Genomic DNA, 20,144 nt, shown 5'->3' on the forward strand with positions numbered 1-20,144 from the left:
ATCCAGTCTTTCTTCATATGAAAGTCCTGCCATTCCAGGGATATAAACCTCTATCAGGTCTCCCCTCAGCCTCTGACACTCCAATGAGAACCAGCCAAGTTCGTCCAACCTCTCCTGATCGCTATTTCCGGTCCACCACCAATTTCCCGTTTTGCCGGACCGACAGAGGTCACGGCCTCCGAGAGGGGTCCAAACGGTTCCGGAACGTTCCGCCTAGCAGGCTGAGGGGCCGAGATACCGGCCCGCCAAGTCGGCCGTGGGAACGGATCTGCCGGCTCCGGTCGGAGTTCCAGAGCCCCGGACACAAGGGGGGCAAATTCCACCCGCCGATCGACCGGTCGCGGGGGGATTTTAAATGGGCTGTTGTAATTTTGTCCGGATTAAAGGAGGTGCCGGAAAATCGCTGGTGAACATGCAAACATAGAAAATAGGTGCAGGAGTAGGCCATTCAGCCCTTCGAGCCAGCACCGCCATTCAATGTGATCATGGCTGATCATCCACAATCAGTACCCCGTTCCTGCTTTTTCCCCATATCCCGAGATTCCGTTCGCCAGACAGAGCTTAAATCTAACTCTCTCTTGAAAGCATCCAGTGAATCCGCCTCAGATAGACACAAAAAGCTGGAGTAACTCAGCGGGACAGACAGCGTCTCTGGAGAGAAGGAATGGGTGACGTTTCGTGTCGAGACCCTTCTTCAGACTGGTTAGGGGCAAGGGAATCGAGAGGCCTCCGCTGCCTTCTGTGACAGAGAATTCCACAGATTCACAACTCTGGGGGAGGTTTCTCCTCATCTCGGTCCTAAATGGCCTCCCCCTTTATTCTTAGATTGTGACCCCTGGTTCTGGACTCCCCCAACATGGGGAACATTTCTTCCTGCATCTACCCTGCACTTCCTATATCCATTCCTGGCTATTATCCCATCACACTGGGCTCTATCCTACCGGCAAGTTTCACATCATAATCCTACCCTGGCAATAAACACAACGCAATCCTCTTGGCATTGGGAAGCACAGCGTCACAATAGACAATAGGTGCAGGAGGAGGCCATTCGGCCCTTCAGGCCAGCACCGCCATTCAATGTGATCATGGCTGATCATTCTCAATCAGTACCCCGTTCCTGCCTTCTCCCCATACCCCCTGACTCCTCTATCCTTAAGAGCTCTATCTAGCTCTCTCTTGAATGCATTCAGAGAATTAGCCCCCACTGCCTTCTGAGGCAGAGAATTCCACAGATTCACAACTCTCTGACTGAAAAAGTTTTTCCTCGTCTCAGTTCTAAATGGCCTACCCCTTATTCTTAAACTGTGGCACCTTGTTCTGGACTCCCCCAACATTGGGAATATGTTTCCTGCCTCTAACGTGTCCGACCCCTTAATAATCATATGTTTCGATAAGATCTCCTCTCATCCTTCTAAATTCCAGTGTATACAAGCCTAGTCGCTCCAGTCTTTCAACTTACGACAGTCCCACCATTCTGGGAATTAACCTAGTGAACCTACGGTGCACGCCCTCAATAGCAAGAATATCCTTCCTCAAATTGAATGGAGGGAGGGAGATGAATGCAGGGTGAATGGGGTTGGGAGGGAGAGATAGACCAGCCCATGATTGAAAGGGGGCAGAATAGGCTTGATGGGCCGAACGGCCTCATTCAATTCTGCTCCCATCATGACGATCGTATGATTGCGATGGCCGGCACCGACTCGATGGGCCGAACAGCCGGCCCCCGGCAATACTGTCTCGCGTCGGTTTCAACGCCTGTCTCAGTCCGATGGAAATTGCATCCTGTTGTAATTTCAGGCGCGGGTTCAATGCTCGAGTTGAGGGGGACTCTTTAACAAAATTGCAATTGGTTTTCCATTTACAAAAGACCTGACTCTACCACCAGAACAAAGGTCGCTCGTCCCTTCCCCCCCCCCCCTGAGGTTGAGCCTGAGCAACACGTACCCCTTCCTACCTGGCTGGGACCGTCTCTTCCCCCGGCTACAACACACAAGCGACTGAACAAAGAGCCGGCGCCTGCAATAGGGGGTCGAGAACATCAATATAGGACGTGTGTGTGTGTGTGGTGTGTGTATGTGCCCCCCACTCCCCAAACCAGCCAACCTTGGGCTTGGGACCTACCTGTGGAACCTCTCCGGGAGGTGGGAGGGAATTAGCACACGAAGCCAGCCAGCCAGCACTCCTCTGAGAAAGCAGGAACAACAAATGCAGAGTCTTCTCCTCTCCTCTCCTCTCCTGTAAGATCACAGCAATCCTGGTAAGTGCATCTTCTCCACTCGCAATCGCCTCTCTCACCTCCGCGTGTAAATTCACAGTTGAAACTGCACTCTCTCTCTCTGTGCTCACCTTGAGTCCTCTTTGGGAAGGGATTGGGGAGAGAGCGAAGGGGGGAATAAAGAGAGGAACTGACGTTTTGGTAGGCGGGCAGAGTCTAGCGCTGAAAACCTGTTCGTCAACCCAGGCACCCTCTGGAGTATTGATTGAAACATATGCAAAAAAAAACCAGAAAGTATCGATGATCAAGGGAACAGGCCATTTGGTAGCTGTGGGCTAGGTGAAAAGCGAGTTGCAGACAATGGCACTCAACAAGAAGACTTTGAAGGTGGTACGACAAGGGTGGAGGAGGGATGGAGAGGGTGGGGTGGGGTGGGGGTGGGTTATACAAGGGTTACTTGAAGTTAGAGAAATCAATATTCATAACAAGGTTCAGTCTGAAGAAGGGTCTCGACCCGAAACGTCACCCATTCCTTCTCTCCCGTGATGCTGCCCGACCTGCTGAGTTACTCCAGCATTTTGTGAATAAATACCTTCAATATTCATAACCGCCGGACAGACACAAAATGCTGGAGTAACTCAGCGCGACAGGCAGCATCTCTGGAGAGAAGGAATGGGTGACCTTTCCTTCAGACTGAGAGTGAGGGGAAAGGGAAACGAGAGGTATGGACGATGATGTAGGGGGATGTAGAACAAATGAATGAAAGATGTGCAAAAAAAAGTAACGATGATAAAGACAATAGACAATAGACAATAGGTGCAGGAGGAGGCCACTCGGCCCTTCGAGCCAGCACCGCCATTCAATGTGATCATGGCTGATCATTCTCAATCAGTACCCCGTTCCTGCCTTCTCCCCATACCCCCTGACTCCGCTATCCTTAAGAGCTCTATCTATCTCTCTCTTGAATGCATTCAGAGAATTGGCCTCCACTGCCTTCTGAAGCAGAGAATTCCACAGATTCACAACTCTCTGACTGAAAAAGTTTTTCCTCATCTCAGTTCTAAATGGCCTACCCCTTATTCTTAAACTGTGGCCCCTTGTTCTGGACTCCCCCAACATTGGGAACATGTTTCCTGCCTCTAACGTGTCCAACCCAGGGCCATCTTTACAGCATTATGGGCCCCGGGCAAAGCAGTGTACTGGGGCCCCTACGACAACTACTCACAGGAATAAAATAAAACCGTCGCCCCAACCGTTACTCTCCCCCACCCCCCTTTCCCTACCAGCCCCTCCCTGTCGTGCCGGCGAAAAGTACTTAGCGATGGACTTAGGGTGCTACATTGTTGCGAAAAGCACTTACAGATCGCTGTGAGAAGCACTTAGGGATGGAAAAGCAAAGCACTTAGGGAGCTAATTGTTGCAAAACAGATCGCTGTGAGAAGCACTTAGGGATGGAAAATGTTGCGAAAAAAGCACTTATTGAACCTACATTTTTAAAGTAGTATTTATTTATTGCAAGTCACTTAACATACACAGATCAGCATGGGGCCCCTGTGCTCGTGGGGCCCCGGGCAAGTGCCCATCTGGCCCATGCGTTAAGACGGCCCTGCCTACAACCCCTTAATAATCTTATACGTTTCGATAAGATCCCCTCTCATCCTTCTAAATTCCAGTGTATACAAGCCTAGTCGCTCGGAAACAGGCCGTTGTTGGCTGTGGGCTGGGTGAAAACGAGTTACAGACAATGACACTCAACAAGACAACTTTGAAGCTGGTGCGACTTGGGTGGGGGAGGGGTGGAAAGAGGAGGGGATGCAAGGGTTACTTGAAGATAGAGAAATCAAAATTCATACCTCTGTACTGCTGGCTTGTAAGCTGCATGCATTTGTTCTATATCTCTCTGCATCGCCGTCTATATCTCTCGTTTCCCTTTCTCCTCACTCGGTCTGAAGAAGGGTCTCGACCCGAAACGTCACCTATTCCTTTTCTCCAGAGATGCTGTCTGATTTGCTGAGTTACTCCAGCATTTTGTGTCTATTTTCGGTTTAAACCAGCGTTTGCAGTTCCTTCCTACACCCTCAGCGTTTTGTCCCATGGGGCGGTCACGGTGGCGCAGCGGTAGAGTTGCTGCCTTTCAATGCATGAGGCCCGGGTTCGATCCCGACTACGGGCGCTGTCTGTGCGGAGTTTGTACGCTCTCCCCGTGACCTGCGTGGGTTTTCTCCGAGATCTTCGGTTTCCTCCCACACTCCAAAGACGTACAGGTTTGTCGGTTAATTGGCTTGGTATAAAGTGTAAATTGTCCCTGGTGTGTGTAGGGTAATGTTAAAATGTGGGGATCGGATTGACATGTGGTCAGTGACTGTGACTTGAGTAATTCAGCTATGAGATGTGGCTGCTCATCCCAACCCAACCCAATAGTTGGTGAAAAATAGACACAAAGTGGTGGAGTAACTCGTAGTGTACGAAGGAGCTGTAGATGCTGGTTTATAAGTTCTAGGAGCAGAATTAGGCCATTCGGCCCATCAAGTCTACTCCACCATTCAATCATGGCTGATCGATCTTTCCCTCTCAACGCCATTCAGCAGGACACATCTCAACCCCATATATGCAACACGAACTTCACTGTGCAGTTGCCAATGTGACAAATCGTCATCGGCGGTCACTCGAAGCGAGTGTGACTGTCCTTGTAGGATGCCTGTGCGTTACTTTGTTTAACATGGGGAGACTGGTGCGCAGACATCGAAACCGAAGATCTCGGAGAAAACCCACGCAGGTCAAGGGGAGAACGTACAAACTGCGTACAGACATCACCCGTAGTCGGGATCGAGCCCATCTACCACAGCGCCCACGTCGGACTCCACCACCAATACTGGCAGTGTGTTCCAAGCTCACACCTAACTTAAAACAAATCATACTCCCTTAATCTCATATAATATATGGAAAGCCAAGACATTGTTGAGGATGGACTTGTTCTTAAATACAGAAGATATGGGGATCCCACCCAAGACCACAATCGAGTAACAGTGTCACAATGTTCAGGGACATCAAGGGTTCAAAATAACATCTGAGCAGATGGACAAACCACTGACATCTTAAGTTGGTGGCTTAATGTGGAAGAGGATGTAATTATCACTGAACATCTTCACTCAGTCCGCCTTAGCCGTGATCTCCCGGTTGCCCAACACTTTAATTCCCATTCCCACACTGACCTTTCTGTCCTGGGCCTCCTCCATTGTCAGAGTGAGGCCCAGCGCAAATTGGTGGAACAGCACCTCATATTTCGCTTGGGCAGCTTACACCCCAGCGGTGTAATATTGATTTCTCTAACTTCAGGTAACCCTTGCATCCCCTCTCTATCCGTTCCTCCCACACCCTGCTCGACGTACTAGTTTCACTGTCGTCCTGTTGGGTTTCACTCTCTGTATAACTCGTTATCACCTTCCCCACAGCCAACAATGGACCATTGTGGGCTCCACCTTTCCTTGTTCGTCTTTGCCGGCTTTGATCAGTTTTTTTGCGTATCTTTCATTAACTTGTTCCATGTACCTTTTCATATCTCTCAGTTCCCTCTCCCCTGACTCTCAGTCTGAAGAAGGGTCTCGACCCGAAACTTCGCCTATTCCTATCACCTATCCAGAGATGCTGCCTGACCCCTCTGAGTTACTCCATCATTTGGGGCCCATCCAACGGTATAATTCACTGTGTGGTTAATGCTATTTGATGTGAATAAGGGGTAGGTCATTTAGGACTGAGACGAGGAAAAACCTTTTCATCCAGAGAGTTGTGAAGCTGTGGAATTCTCTGCCACAGAAGGCAGTGGAGGCCAATTCACTGGATGTTTTCAAGAGAGAGTTAGATTTAGCTCTTCGGGCTAAAGGATTCAAGGGATAAGGGGAGAAAGCAGGAATGGGGTACTGATTTTGGATGATCAGCCATGATCATATTGAATGGCGGTGCTGGCTCGAAGGGCCGAATGGCCCACTCCTGCACCTATTTTTCTATGTTTCTCTGTGCCCAAAGCAACCTTGACCATTAAACTCATGAGGGAGAATTCAGGCTCACCACCTCGGTGAACGGACTTTGGACAAATTTACAAATGGATCACCTGTTCCCTCTGCTGCCACACAAGGGGCTCCTGGTAATTATTGATAGATTCACTCAGTAGGTTGAACCATTCCCTGCATTACTGACACAACTAAAGAAATGGGTCGGAAGGAACTGCAGACGCTGCTTTAAACCAAAGATAGACACAAAAAGCTGGAGTAACTCAGCGGGACAGGCAACATCTCTGGAGAGAAGGAATGGGTGAGGTTTCTGAAGAAGGGTCTCAACCCGTAACGTCACCCATTCCTTCTCTCCAGAGATGCTGCCTGTCCCGCTGAGTTACTCCAGCTTTTTGTGTCTACCTTCAGCTAAAGTAATGGTCGAGTATAGAATCCATGAAGTTCTCTGCCTTTGAGGGTTGTGGAATCTGGATCATTAGATGTACTCAAAGTGGTGGAAGACCCATGCTATCTTTTGAAATTTCCTTTTAGAAACATAGAAACATAGAAAATAGGTGCAGGAGTAGGCCATTCGGCCCTTCGAGCCTGCACCGCCATTCAATATGATCATGGCTGATCATCCAGCTCAGTAGCCTGTACCTGCCTTCTCTCCATACCCCCTGATCCCTTTAGCAAAAAGGGCCACATCTAACTCCCTCTTAAATATAGCCAATGAACTGGCCTCAACTACCTTCTGTGGCAGAGAATTCCACAGACTCACCACTCTCTGTGTGAAGAAATGTTTTCTCATCTCGGTCCTAAAAGACTTCCCCCTTATCCTTAAGCTGTGACCCCTGGTTCTGGACTCCCCCAACATCGGGAACAATCTTCCCGCATCTAGCCTCTCCAACCCCTTAAGAATTTTATATGTTTCTATAAGATCCCCCCTCAGTCTTCTAAATTCCAGTGAGTATAAGCCTAGTCTATTCAGTCTTTCCTCATATGAAAGTCCCGCCATCCCAGGGATTTGTGCCATTGTTGAGTGTTACAACGATTTTAAGCTACAATAAACGGTGTTTAAAAGGTCTTGTACTCAAAGGGATAGGGAGAAAGGGAATGCAAGCTAATGATAGACAGCCTGTCCTCACACTAAGATAGACACAAAGTGCTGGAGTAACTCAGCGGGTCAGGCAGCATCTCTGGAGAAGAGGAATAGGTGATGTTAGAGTCTGAAGAAGGGTATCGACGAGAAACATCACCTGTTCCTTTTCTCCAGAGATGTTACCTGACCCATTGTTACTCTAGTATTTTGTGCCTATCTTCAATAGACAATAGGTGCAGGAGGAGGCCATTCGGCCCTTCGAGCCAGCATCGCCATTCAATGTGATCATGGCTGATCATTCTCAATCAGTACCCCGTTCCTGCCTTCTCCCCATACCCCCTGTCTCCGCTATCCTTAAGAGCTCTATCTAGCTCTCTCTTGAACACTGTCTTCAGTGTAAACCTGCATCTGCAGTCCCTTCCTTACGTTAAGTTAATTTGCTTTTAGTTTTAGAGATACAGCGATCACTCCGTACACGTAGTTCTATCCTACACACTAGGGGCAATTTACAGAAGCCAATTTACCTACAAACCTGCACGTTTTCAGAGTGTGGCTGGAAGCCGGAGCACCCGGAGAAAACCCACACATTCACAGGGAGAACGTACGAGCTCCGTGCAGACAGCACTCGTAGTCAGGATGGAACCCGGGTCTCTGGCGACTCAAGGCAGCAACTCCACCGCTGTGTTGCCCGTGCTATTTTCAATAAATCCAATAAAGGGTTTGTGGCCGAGGTGCTGGAATCTGAAGCCCAGCCAAATCTTAACCTTGGGACAGGACAGGCAGTACCTGGACTCCATGAGCTTTTCACGGGATATCTAATAATCTGCACACACTGTGCACAAGGCAGGCTGCGTTGGGTAATATTGCAGCACCGGGCAGTCTTCCTGGCTCACACGGCACCAGGTGTGGCCAGTGCACTTATTCCAAACAGCAAAATTCCCCGACATTTGTTTGCGGGACCATCGAAGCGGAGGAGGAGATGGCTGCAATGGGCCCGTGTGGCCGCTGCTGCTGGGACTGTAAAATGGAGGCAAAATGATGCCTCTTGCAGATGGACTCAGTGGGCAGTTCTGTGCATACTGTACCGACCGGGGTGATTGTGCTTATGTAGGGGGATATCTTGCTGAGCTGATGTCAGGGGAGGGGGGAGGGGGGAGGGGCCCGCCCCCTCCCCTGACATCACTCTGAAGGAGGGTCTCGACCCGAAACATCACCCATTCCTTCTCTCCAGAGATGCTGAGTTACTGCAGCATTTTGTGTCTACCTTCGATTTAAAGCAGCATCTGCAGTTCTTTCCAACTCATGAAAATCGCAAATGGATTCAGCTCGTCAATGCAGGTCACATGGTCATTAGGTCATAAGGTCAAAAGTGAAGGGAGCAGAATTAGGCCAATCGGCCCTTCAAGTCTACTCCGCCATTCAATCATGGCTAATCTATCTCTCCCTCCCAACCCCATTCTCCTGCCTTCTCCCCATAAGCCCTGACACCCGTAAAGACAGACACAAAAAATGCTGGAGTAACTTAGCGGGACAGGCAGCATCTCTGGAGAGAGGGAATGGGTGACGATTCAGTCCGAGCGTGATAATAAAACACGATTACGGACCTGAGGGATTTGGACCAAAGAGGGGCAAATGGGACTAGCTTAGAAGGGGCATCTTAGTCAGCATGGACAGGTTGTGCCAGAGGCCCTGTTTCCATGCTGCATGTCTCTGTGACTCTCTCACCTGTGCGAGCATTATTTCAGTTACGTTTCCACGGATATGCGCAACACACACTCCAGCAAGGATCTCCCAGAGCATTGCCACCTGCTTCATGTTGCATAACCTTCAAACAATAAGGCGTAAACACGCCCTGGGTGGAACAGTGCAGCTGATGGAAGACTATTAGTAGAGTTTCTACCTATTAAAACACCTTTGCAAACCACTATGACAGTAAATCATTCCCTTACGCATGAAGTCTTGTGGTCTGTACCTCATCCATTTACTTTACTTTAGACTTTAGAGACAGAGCACGGAAACAGGCCCTTCGGCCTATCGTGTTCGTGCCGACCAGCGATCACCCCGTGCACTCACACTGTCCTACTACGCACAAGGGACAATTTATATATATTTTTTAACAAAGCCAATTCACCTACAAACCTGTACCCCTTTGGAGTGTGTGAGCTCCCGGGGAAAACGCACGCAGTCACGGGGAGAACGTACAAACTCCGTACGGACAGCACCCGTAGTCAGGATGGAACTTGGTTCTCTGGCGCTGTAAGGCAGCAACTCTACCGCTGCGCCACCGTGCCGCTCCACATTTAACTCATTAACATTCCTCTCTGCGGCATGGTGGCACGGCGGTAGAGTTGCTGCCTTACAGCGTGAGAGACCCTGGTTCGATCTTGGCTACGGGTGTGTGAAGTTTGTACGTTCTCCCTGTGACCGCGTGGGTTTTCTCCGGGTGCTCCAGTTTCCTCCCACATTCCAAAGCCGTGCAGACGTGAGTAGGTTAATTGGCTTCTGTAAATTGTAAATTGTTCCCAGTGTGCAGGATAGTGCTAGTGTATGGGGTGATTGCCGGTCAGCACGGACTCGGTGGGCCGAAGGGCCTGTTTCCACACTGCATGTTTAAAGGTCTAAAAAGAGGCTGAAGAAGGGTCCTGACCCGAAATGTTACTTGTCCCAGATGCTGCCTGACCCGCTGAGTTCCTCCAGCACTTTGTGCTTTGCTGTGATGTAACCACATGCTGATGATTAGTGTGTGTTTGTGCGTTCTGCATTCCCTGCTGAATTGATGGTAATATCACCAGAGATGCCAGGTATTTCATTGCAGAAAGTGACGCTTATATCGAGACACAAGGAACTGCAGGTGCTGGAATCATGAGCAAAACATAAAGTGCCGGAGGAACTCGTGCGGCACGGTGGCGCAGCGGTAGAGTTGCTGCCTTACAGCGAATGCAGCGCTGGAGACTCAGGTTCGATCCTGACTACGGGCGCCGTCTGTACGGAGTTTGTACGTTCTCCCCGTGGCCGGCGTGGGTTTTCTCCGAGATCTTCGGTTTCCTCCCACACTCCAAAGACGTACAGGTATGTAGGTTAATTGGCTGGGCAAATGTAAAAATTGTCCCTAGTGGGTGTACGATAGTGTTAGTGTGCGGGGATCGCTGGGCGGCGCGGACTCGGTGGGCCTAAGGGCCTGTTTCTGCGCTGTATCTCTAAATCTAAAAAATCTAAAAATCTAAAACTCAGCGGGTCAGGCAGCATCTGTGGAGAATGTTTGCTCGTTCTCCCTGTGACCGCGTGGGTTTCCCCCAGGTGTTCTGGTTTTCCCCCACATCCCAAAGATGTGCGTGTTTGCAGGTTAATTGGCCCTCTGTAAATTGCTCCCAGTGTGTGTCGGGAGCGGATGCGTAAGTGGGATAGCAGAGAACTGGTGTGAACGAGTGATCGGCGTGGATTCATAGAGTCAGACCCGCGTGTAAACAGGCCCTTCGGACCTACTTGCCCATACTAGACAATAGACAATAGACAATAGGTGCAGGAGTAGGCCATTCGGCCCTTCGAGCCAGCACCGCCATTCAATGTGATCATGGCTGATCATTCTCAATCAGTACCCCGTTCCTGCTTTCTCCCCATACTGACCAACATGTCCCATCTTCACTGCGTTTGGCCCATATCCCTGTAAACCTGTCCTCTCCTGTCTAATAGTTTCTCTCCTCTCCATGTACCTGTCTAATTGTTTCTTAAACGTTGGGTTAGTCCCTGCTTCAGCCAAAGGACCTGTTTCTCTCGAAACTAAATGTTGATGAGACATGACTATGAAACGTGTTTACAGTGTTCCTTCAACACCATCTGCAGTGTATGCAAAATACGAACGACGTCATTGCCAACACACGGTCACATGGGAGGCACCGAACACAGCCAGTAGCATTGTGTTAAAATGCCTTTTGTAGTTTCACCTGGAACTGCGTCAGAAAGCCACTGAACCGCACCTTCACCACAGCAGGATCTTCTCCTGTTGAAATATTAATCAATAGGACACTTGGATTGAGGTTAAGCCGTGCCCAACCCAGGGGAGGAAAAAGTAGAGGCGGGGAAAGCAAAGAAAGGTAGACATAAAATGCTGGAGTAACTCAGCGGGACAGGCAGCATCTCTGGGCGACGTTTCGGGTCGAGACCCTTCTTCAGACTGAGAGTCAGGGTAGAGGGAGACACAGAGATAAGGAAGGGTGAGGTTTGTATGTTCTCCCCGTATGTTCTCCCCGTGACCTGCGTGGGTTTTCTCCGAGACTCCAAAGACGTACAGGTTTGTAGGTTAATTGGCTTGGTAAATGTAAAAATTGTCCCTAGTGTGTGTAGGATGGTGTTAGTGTGCGGGGATCGCTGGTCGGCGCGGACCCGGTGAGCTGAAAGGGCCTGTTTCTGCGCTGTATCTCTAAACTAAAGAAAATTAAACAAAAGCTTTTCACTGTACCTCAGTACACATGACAATAAACTAAACTGAACCAAAGAATGGTGAGTGGAGATCTCATTGAAATATACCAAATATTGAAAGGCCGAGATAGAGTGGATGTGGAGAGGATGTTTCCAGTAGTGGGAGAGTCTAGGACCAGAGGACGCAGCCTCAGAATAAGAGGACGTATCTTTAGAATGGAGATCAGGAGGAATTTCTTTAGCCAGGGGGTGCTTTAGTTTAGTTTAGAGATACAGCGCAGAAACGGGCACTTTGGCCCACCGAGTCCACTATCCTAAACACTAGGGACAATTTACAATTCTTACCATATCCAATGAACCTACAAACTTGCACGTCTTTGGAGTGTGGGTGGAAACCGGAGCACCCGGAGAAAACCCGCGCAGGTCACAGGGAGAATATACAAACTCCGTACAGACAGCACCCGTAGTCAGGATCGAACCCGGGTCTCTGGCGCTGTGAGGCAGCAACTCTACCCCTGCACCATTAAACACATCTCTTGATGGAGTGTTTGTGAATGGAAATTTGATGCTATGTTGACATAATATAAATATTATAACCATATGTAAGTATATAATATGAATATAATGACACGCTAGGTACTGTGAATAATGAATGATAGGTGGATATTCTGCAATGTATAATGACAGGTGATGTTTGTAACATTAGCACCCCGGGCTGGAAGGCAGTGAGCTGAGACTCAGACTACACATGAAGAATCTTAGTTTTTAGAGTTTTAGTTTTGGAGATACAGCGTGGAAACAGGCCCCTCGGCCCATCGAATCCACGCCAACCAGCGATCACCCCATGCACCAGTTCTATCCTGCACACTAGGAACAATATACAACGGACAATTAACCTACAAACCCACACGTCTTTGGAGTGTGGGAGGAAACCAGAGCACCCGGAGAAAACCCTCGTGGTCACGGGGAGAATGCGCAAATTCAATATAGGCAGCGCCCGTAGTCAGGATCGAACCCGGGTCTCTGGCGCAGTAAGGCAGCAAGTCCACTGCTGAGCCACCGTGCCACACAATCTGAGGCATTTTGGTGCTTGTTTGTTTGAAAGGTCAGGTAATGAGGAAAAACTTTTTCAGTCAGAGAGTTGTAAATCTGTGGAATTCTCTGCCTCAGAAGGCAGTGGAGGCCAATTCTCTGAATGCATTCAAGAGAGAACTAGATAGAGCTCTTAAGGATAGCGGAGTCAGGGGGTATGGGGAGAAGGCAGGAACGGGGTACTGATTGAGAATGATCAGCCATGATCACATTGAATGGTGGTGCTGGCTCGAAGGGCCGAATGGCCTCCTCCTGCACCTATCTAGCTCTCTCTTGAATGCATTCAGAGAATTGGCCTCCACTGCCTTCTGAGGCAGAGAATTTCACAGATTCACAACTCTCTGACTGAAAAAAGTTTTTCCTCATCTCAGTTCTAAATGGTGGTAGAGTTGCTGCCTTACAGCGCCAGAGAAGCGAATTTGATCCTGACCCGAGGTGCTGTCTGCACGGTGTTTGTACATTCTCCCTGAGACCTGCGTGGGTTTTCTCCAGTATCTTCCCACGCTCCAAAGACGTGCAGATTTGTCGGTTAATTGGCTAGGTATCATTGTAAATTGCCCCTAGTGTGCGTAGGATAGTGTTAGTGTGCAGGGATCGCTGGTCGGCGCGGACTCGGTGGGCCGAAGGGCCTGCTTTCACACCTTATCTCTAAATTAAGCTAAACTAAACAAAACATAGTAGGGTTTCCGGGCGGGACCCTTCTTCAGATTGATATATGGTGGATGATGCTGTAACTGGGACCCTCAGTTATCTGCAGTCATAGAGTCACACAGCAGAGAAACAGGCCCTTCGGCCCAACCCGTCTATGCCGTCCATAATGCCCAATGATAGATGCTAGTTCTATTTTTACACGATTGGTCCATATCCCTCTAAGCCTTTCTTTAGATTTTAAAGTTTAGAGATACAGCGCGGAAAGAGGCCAACCGAGTCTGCACCGACCAGCGATCCCCGCACACTAGCACCATCCTACACACGAGGGACAATTTTTACAATTTCTACCAAAGCCAATCAACCTACAAACCTGTACATCATTCGAGTGTGGGAGGAGACCGGAGATCTTTGAGAAAACCCACGCAGGTCACGGGGAGAACGTACAAACTCCGTACAGAAAGCACCCGTAGTTGGGATCGGACCCGGGTCTCTGGCGCTGTGAGGTGGCAACTCTACCGCTGCGCCACCGTACCGCCCATCTTTCCTATCCATGTACCTGTCCAAAAATTCCATGTACCACCTAAGGTCCAGTGATATTCGTATTACCGTACACCCATACTAAAAAAAGCAACAAGACAGACAACTTCTTATAGAAACTTACAAAATTCTTAAGGGGTTGGACAGGCTAGATGCAGGAAGATTGTTCCCGATGTTGGGGAAGTCCAGAACAAGGGGTCACAGTTTAAGGATAAGGGGGAAGTCTTTCAGGACCGAGATGAGAAAGTTTCTTTTCACACAGAGAGTGGTGAATCTGTGGAATTCTCTGCCACAGAAGGTAGTTGAGGCCAGTTCATTGGCTATATTTAAGAGGGAGTTAGATGTGGCCCTTGTGGCTAAAGGGATCAAGGGGTATGGAGAGAAGGCAGCTACGGGATACTGAGTTGGATGATCAGCCATGATCATATTGAATGGCGGTGCAGGCTCGAAGGGCCGAATGGCCTACTCCTGCACCTATTTTCTATGTTTCTATGTGAAAGTTAACATAAAAAATTCCGTGGCACCTTATGCTGGTGAAAAGATCTCGTACATTATGAGATAGAAGTGCAGCTTCAATAGAGAAGGTAAACACCATTCACTAGCTGCATTCTGCTTGCTTGTCAGAGGGATCTATAAAACAGCCTTTCATTTACAAAGGCCAGCTGCAGAGCAGAAAACCCCCCCGGTCGATTATGCAGTGAATCCAACAGTCATTAAAGGGACCAACGATCTAATTCTGGAAAGGATATAAAGCACTGGAGTAACTCAGCTCATTTCTTTTTCTCCAGAGATGCTGCCTGACCCGCTGAGTTACTCCAACACTTTGTGTTCTTTCGTGTAAACCAGCATCTGCAGTTCCTTTTTTTTTTCCACAGCCAAATGCTGAATGTGAAATGAAAACACAAAACAGCTGCTCGACAGTTCAGACAGAATCTGTGGAGAAGTTCCCAATGGATGAAACTCTGATGCCAAATCATCGATTGCCAACATTTCCAACACAGTTCGAGTACCAGAGGGCAGAGGGCAGAGGACATCGGTTTAAGGTGGAAAATATTTAATGGGAATCTAAGGGTGGTGGGTGTATGGAACGAGCTGCCCGAGGAGGCAGTCGAGGCAGAGACGATCGCAACGTTTAAGAAACAATTAGACAGGGACATGGATAGGACAGGATTAGAGGGTTTAGATATGGTTCAAATGCATATAGGTGGGACTAGTGTAGCTGGGACATGTTGGTCGGTGTGGGCAAGTTGGGCTGAGTGGCGTGTTTCCACATTTTATGACTCTATGACTCTTATAACAGGGTTTAGTTTAGTTTAGGATGTGGAAAAGAACTGCAGATGCTGGTTTAAATTGAAGGTAGACAAAAAATGCTGGAGTAACTCAGCAAGGCAGCATCTCTGGAGAGAGGGAATGGGTGACATTTCGGATCGAGACCCTTCAGACTGGTTAGGGAATAGATTATTAAATATTGTGGTTGTAATAAGATTTGTATTTTTCAGGTACAGTGTGAACTAGGACATAATGGATATTTGCACAACATCCATTGAGTCAGTATGCTCAGTTTTGGTAAAAGCTGTATGATAACTTCAGTGACAACAACACAATGAAATGTGCCCCAAAACAAGGCTATGCAGACACCTGGTGGACAGATGAAGGATTGCAACACATCCAGTCAATGGTTTCAACTTGCTTCAAAGGTTTCCATCAGCCAGCGTATCCAACAAATCATCCTCCAACATTTCCGTCACCTACAACGGGACCCCACTACTGGCCACATCTTCCCATCCCCTCCCCTTTCTGCATTCCGCAGAGACCGTTCCCTCCGTAACTCCCTGGTCCACTCGTCCCTTCCTACCCAAACCACCCCATCCCCGGGCACTTTCCCCTGCAACCGCACGAGATGCAACACCTGTCCCTTTACCTCCCTCCTCAACTCCATCCAAGGACCCAAACAATCTTTCCAGGTGAGACAGAGGTTCACCTGCTCCTCCTCCAACCTCATTTATTGTATCCGCTGCTCTAGATGTCAACTTCTTTACATCGGCGAAACCAAACGCAGGCTCGGCGATCGTTTCGCTCAACACATTCGCTCAGTCCGCCTTAACCAACCTGATCTCCCGGTGGCTGAGCACTTCAACTCCCCCTCCCACTCCCAGTCTGATCTTTCTGTCATGGGCCTCCTCCAGTGCCATAGTGAGGCCCACCGGAAATTGGAGGAACAGCACCTCATATTTCACTTGGGCAGCTTGCAGCCCAGCGGTACGAACATTGACTTCGCCAACTTTGGATAGTTCCTCTGTCCCTCTCTTCCCCTCCCCTTCCCAGTTCTCCCTCTATCTTCTTGTCTCCACCTATATCCTTCCTTTGTCCCGCCCCCCTGACATCAGTCTGAAGAAGGGTCTCGACCCGAAACGTCACCCCTTCCTTCTCTCCTGAGATGCTGCCTGACCTGCTGAGTTACTCCAACATTTTGTGAATAAATACCTTCGATTTGTACCAGCATCTGCAGTTATTTTCCTCAAGGGTTTCAAAGGTCTTTTATTGTGACTTAAGGTAGAGTTATATTCGTATTACCACACAGCCATACTAAAAAAAGCAAGAAGACACACAACTACATAAAAGTTAACATAAACATCCACCACAGCGGATTCCCCACATTCCTCACTGTGGTGGAAGGCAATAAAATCTAATCATGTATTTTACATCCTGTCCTGTTTATAGTGTGTCTTGTTCAGTTTATGTTTATTGGCTCCTTTTCCAATACTGTAAATACATATTTACCTCTCTTAGTCTGTAAAAGTTCTTATAACGGACAATCGGCAATAACAGACACCTTTTACCATTCCCCCTCTCAATGATCTGATATACCGATGGTCATAGAGTCATAGAATGTGGAAACAGGCCCTTCGGCCCAACTTGCCCACACCGGCCAACACGTCCCAGCTACACTAGTCCCACCTGCCTGCATTTGGTCCATATCCTTCCTAACCTGTCCTTATCTGTATATTTATTTAAATATTATAAAATAAAGTTTATTTTTTTGGTATAAAAAGATTTCATTTCCCTCCAGCTTCTCAGTTCTAGACAGTATAGGATGGAACTGCAGGGGCTGGTTTAAACCGAAGATGTACAGGTATGTAGGTTAATTGGCTGGGTAAATGTAAAAATTGTCCCTAGTGGGTGTAGGATAGTGTTAGTGTACGGGGATCGCTGGGCGGCACGGACTTGGTGGGCCGAAAAGGCCTGTTTCCGGCTGTATATATATGATATGATATGATATGGACACAAAAAGCCGGAGTAACTCAGCGGGACAGGCAGCATCTCTGGAGAGAAGGAATAGGTGACATAGATCCTGTATCTCTTAACTACGGACGGCTCGATTGTAATTATGTATTGTCTTTCCGCTGACTGGTCGGCAAGCAACAAAAGCTTTTCACAGTATCTCGCGACACTTGACAATAAACTAATTTCACTGTACACCTGAAAATAGACAATAGGTGCAGGAGGAGGCCATTCGGCCCTTCGAGCCAGCACCGCCATTCAATGTGATCATGGCTGATCATTCTCAATCAGTGTCCCGTTCCTGCCTTCTCCCCATACCCCCTGACTCAGCTATCCTTAAGAGCTCTATCTAGCTCTCGAGAACAATAAACTAAACTTAAATAATTATTCACAAAATGCTGGAGTATTCAGACTTCAGTCTGAAGAAGGGTCTCGACCCGAAACGTCACCCATTCCTTCTCTCCCGAGATGCTGCCTGACCTGCTGAGTTACTCCAGCATTTTGTGAATAAATCGATTTGTACCAGCATCTGCAGTTATTTTCTTAAACTAAATACTTAACTGATTATCTAAGGTACTTTTATTTCATTTTGCATTTAGCATAGTCTGACATCCTTTCTCCAATTACCTGCTTTAAAACATCGGAAGAGCATTGGGGGCAAACAATTAAGTAATTAGTCTTCATGCAGTGAAACATCTTTGCCTGGTTTTGGCCACACTTCCCCCTTCCTCATTGAGCCACCCTTTCCCATTCATCCCCCAGGCTCCAGCTCTCTGCACTGTCATTACCGGCTCTTCGGTTGTGTCCCAGAAGGACATTTGATTACCGAGCTGTTCCAAGGCACAGGTGCGCCACAGGTTTGTTCCAGCTCAGGGGGATTTATTGGCAGTCGTAAAAAATAGGCGGCAGCAGATAAAGAATCCATCTCTGCTCGGCCTAACAAAGGAGCAAACGAAACATCTGGCACATCGAGGCCACTCAGATCCTGCAGAGCACACACTGACCACACGATTACTTTCCTCAGAACAGCCCCCCCGGTGACCATTAAGCTCTCGTCCTGTCTGGAATTTAAAAAAAAGGATTAAATGGTATTCCTGCGATCAAGTACAAAATGATAGTGTGCTTCGGGAACAACCGTAGATGATGGATGCAAAATGCAGGAGCAAAATGGGGGTGGCACGGTGGCGCAGCGGTAGAGTTGCTGCTGACTTACAGCGCTTACAGCGCCAGAGACCCCGGTTCGGTCCCGACTACGGGTGCTGTCCGTACAGAGTTTGTGCGCTCTCCCCGTGACCATGTGAGTTTCCTCCCACACTCCAAAGACGGACAGGTTTGTAGGAGGTCAATTGGCTTGGTAGAAATGTAAATCGTGCCTCGTGCGTGTGGGATAGTGTTAGTGTGCGGGGATCGCTGGTCGGCGTGGACTCAGTGGGCCGAAGGGCCTGTTTCCGCGCTGTATTTCTAAACTAAACCAAACTAAACTCAGCGGGACAGGCAGCATCTCTGGAGAGAAGGAATGGGTGATGCCGAAGATGGACCTTGAACCGAAACGTCACCCATTCCTTTTCTCCAGAGATGCTGCTTGACCTGCTGAGTTACTCCAGCTTTTTGTGTCTTACAAAATAACGGCACATTGTCACAAAACGTCTTCACTTTGTAAAACAAGTTGGTCAGAGGCGAATTCAAGAAGCACTGACTCTAATATTTGCTAAAAGCGTAGGAAGGAACTGCAGATGCTGGTTCACACCAAAGATAGACGCAAATTGCAGGAGCAACTCAGCGGGTCAGGCCGCATCTCTGACGAAAAAAGGGAATAGTTGACGTTTCGGGTCGAGACCCTTCTTCAGACTGAGTGTCAGGGGAGAGGGAAACTAGAGGTACGAAAAAGTACAAAGAGCAAATGAATGAAAGGTATGAAAAGAACAAGTCAAAGCCGGCAACGATGACCAAGGAAAGGTGGAGCCCACAAAGGTCCATTGTTGGCTGTGGAGAAGGTGATAACGAGTTGAACTCTGCTGCAGAGGTTAAAGTCGTTCCCTTTTGAGATCAACGAGATCCCAATGCAAAAGAGAACACAAAGTGCTGGAGTAACTCACCGGGTCAGGCAGCATCTCTGGAGAACATGAATAGGAGGCATTAAGGGTCACGAGCCTTCCTCAGACATTATAAGTCTGAAGAAGGACTCCGACCTGAGACATCACCTGTCCATGTTCGCCAGGGATGCTGCCAGACCCGCTGAGTTACTCCAGCACTCTGTCTTTTTTTCAGATCCCAATAAGTTGAATTCCATTGTTCACATTGTGGAATGGAAGTGAATTGGTCAGACTGTAAAGTGGAGATTATAAGTTCATAAATTCATGAGATAGGAGCAGAATTAGACCATTCGGCCCCTCATGGCTGATCTATCTCTCCCTCTCAACCCCATTCTCCTGCCTTCTTCCCATAACCTCTGACACCTGTACTAATCAAGAATCTATCTATCTCTGCTTAAAAATATACAATACAATACAATATATCTTTATTGTCATTGTACAGGGGTACAACGAGATTGGGAATGCGCCTCCCATACGATGCAATAAATTAATTAGCTAGTCAGTATTAATTTAAACAACCCAATGAAACAAATTAAAACAGTTTTAAAACAGAATAAAGTGCAAGTAGATCTGTGCCGGTTCACTGTGCGATGTGACCATCCGGCTCAGCAGGAACGGTTCATAGCAGCTATGGCCCTGGGGATGAAGCTGTTCCTGAGTCTGGAGGTGCGGGCGTAGAAGGCCTTGTATCGTCTGCCCGATGGTAGAAGTTCGAACAGACTGTTGCAGGGGTGTGAAGAGTCTTTGTGGATGCTGGTGGCTTTTCTGAG

The 20,144-nt window shown here is 48.3% G+C and overlaps 1 protein-coding gene and 1 long non-coding RNA gene across 4 annotated transcripts in view; one reads left to right on the plus strand and one right to left on the minus strand.

Moving 5' to 3' along the window:
• The window catches only part of lnx2b (ligand of numb-protein X 2b), a 61,719-nt gene extending 59,361 nt beyond the window's left edge, over window positions 1-2,358 (minus strand). For 2 of the 3 annotated variants that reach the window (XM_078412024.1, XM_078412025.1), the window contains exon 1: window positions 2,122-2,358. The gene's annotated coding sequence lies outside the window, so the exon portion shown is untranslated. Of the gene's footprint in view, window positions 1-1,954; window positions 2,017-2,121 lie in introns of all 3 variants that reach the window. The other variant, XM_078412023.1, reaches the window with a different exon arrangement.
• On the plus strand, window positions 2,200-16,446 carry LOC144600432 (uncharacterized). Its single transcript, XR_013548137.1, has 3 exons — window positions 2,200-2,257; window positions 14,875-15,042; window positions 15,499-16,446. It is a non-coding gene; the product is annotated as an uncharacterized LOC144600432 (long non-coding RNA).
• The last annotated feature ends 3,698 nt before the right edge of the window (window positions 16,447-20,144 follow it).

Source organism: Rhinoraja longicauda, chromosome 15, assembly GCF_053455715.1.
Source record: "Rhinoraja longicauda isolate Sanriku21f chromosome 15, sRhiLon1.1, whole genome shotgun sequence".
Lineage (NCBI taxonomy): Eukaryota > Metazoa > Chordata > Chondrichthyes > Rajiformes > Arhynchobatidae > Rhinoraja > Rhinoraja longicauda.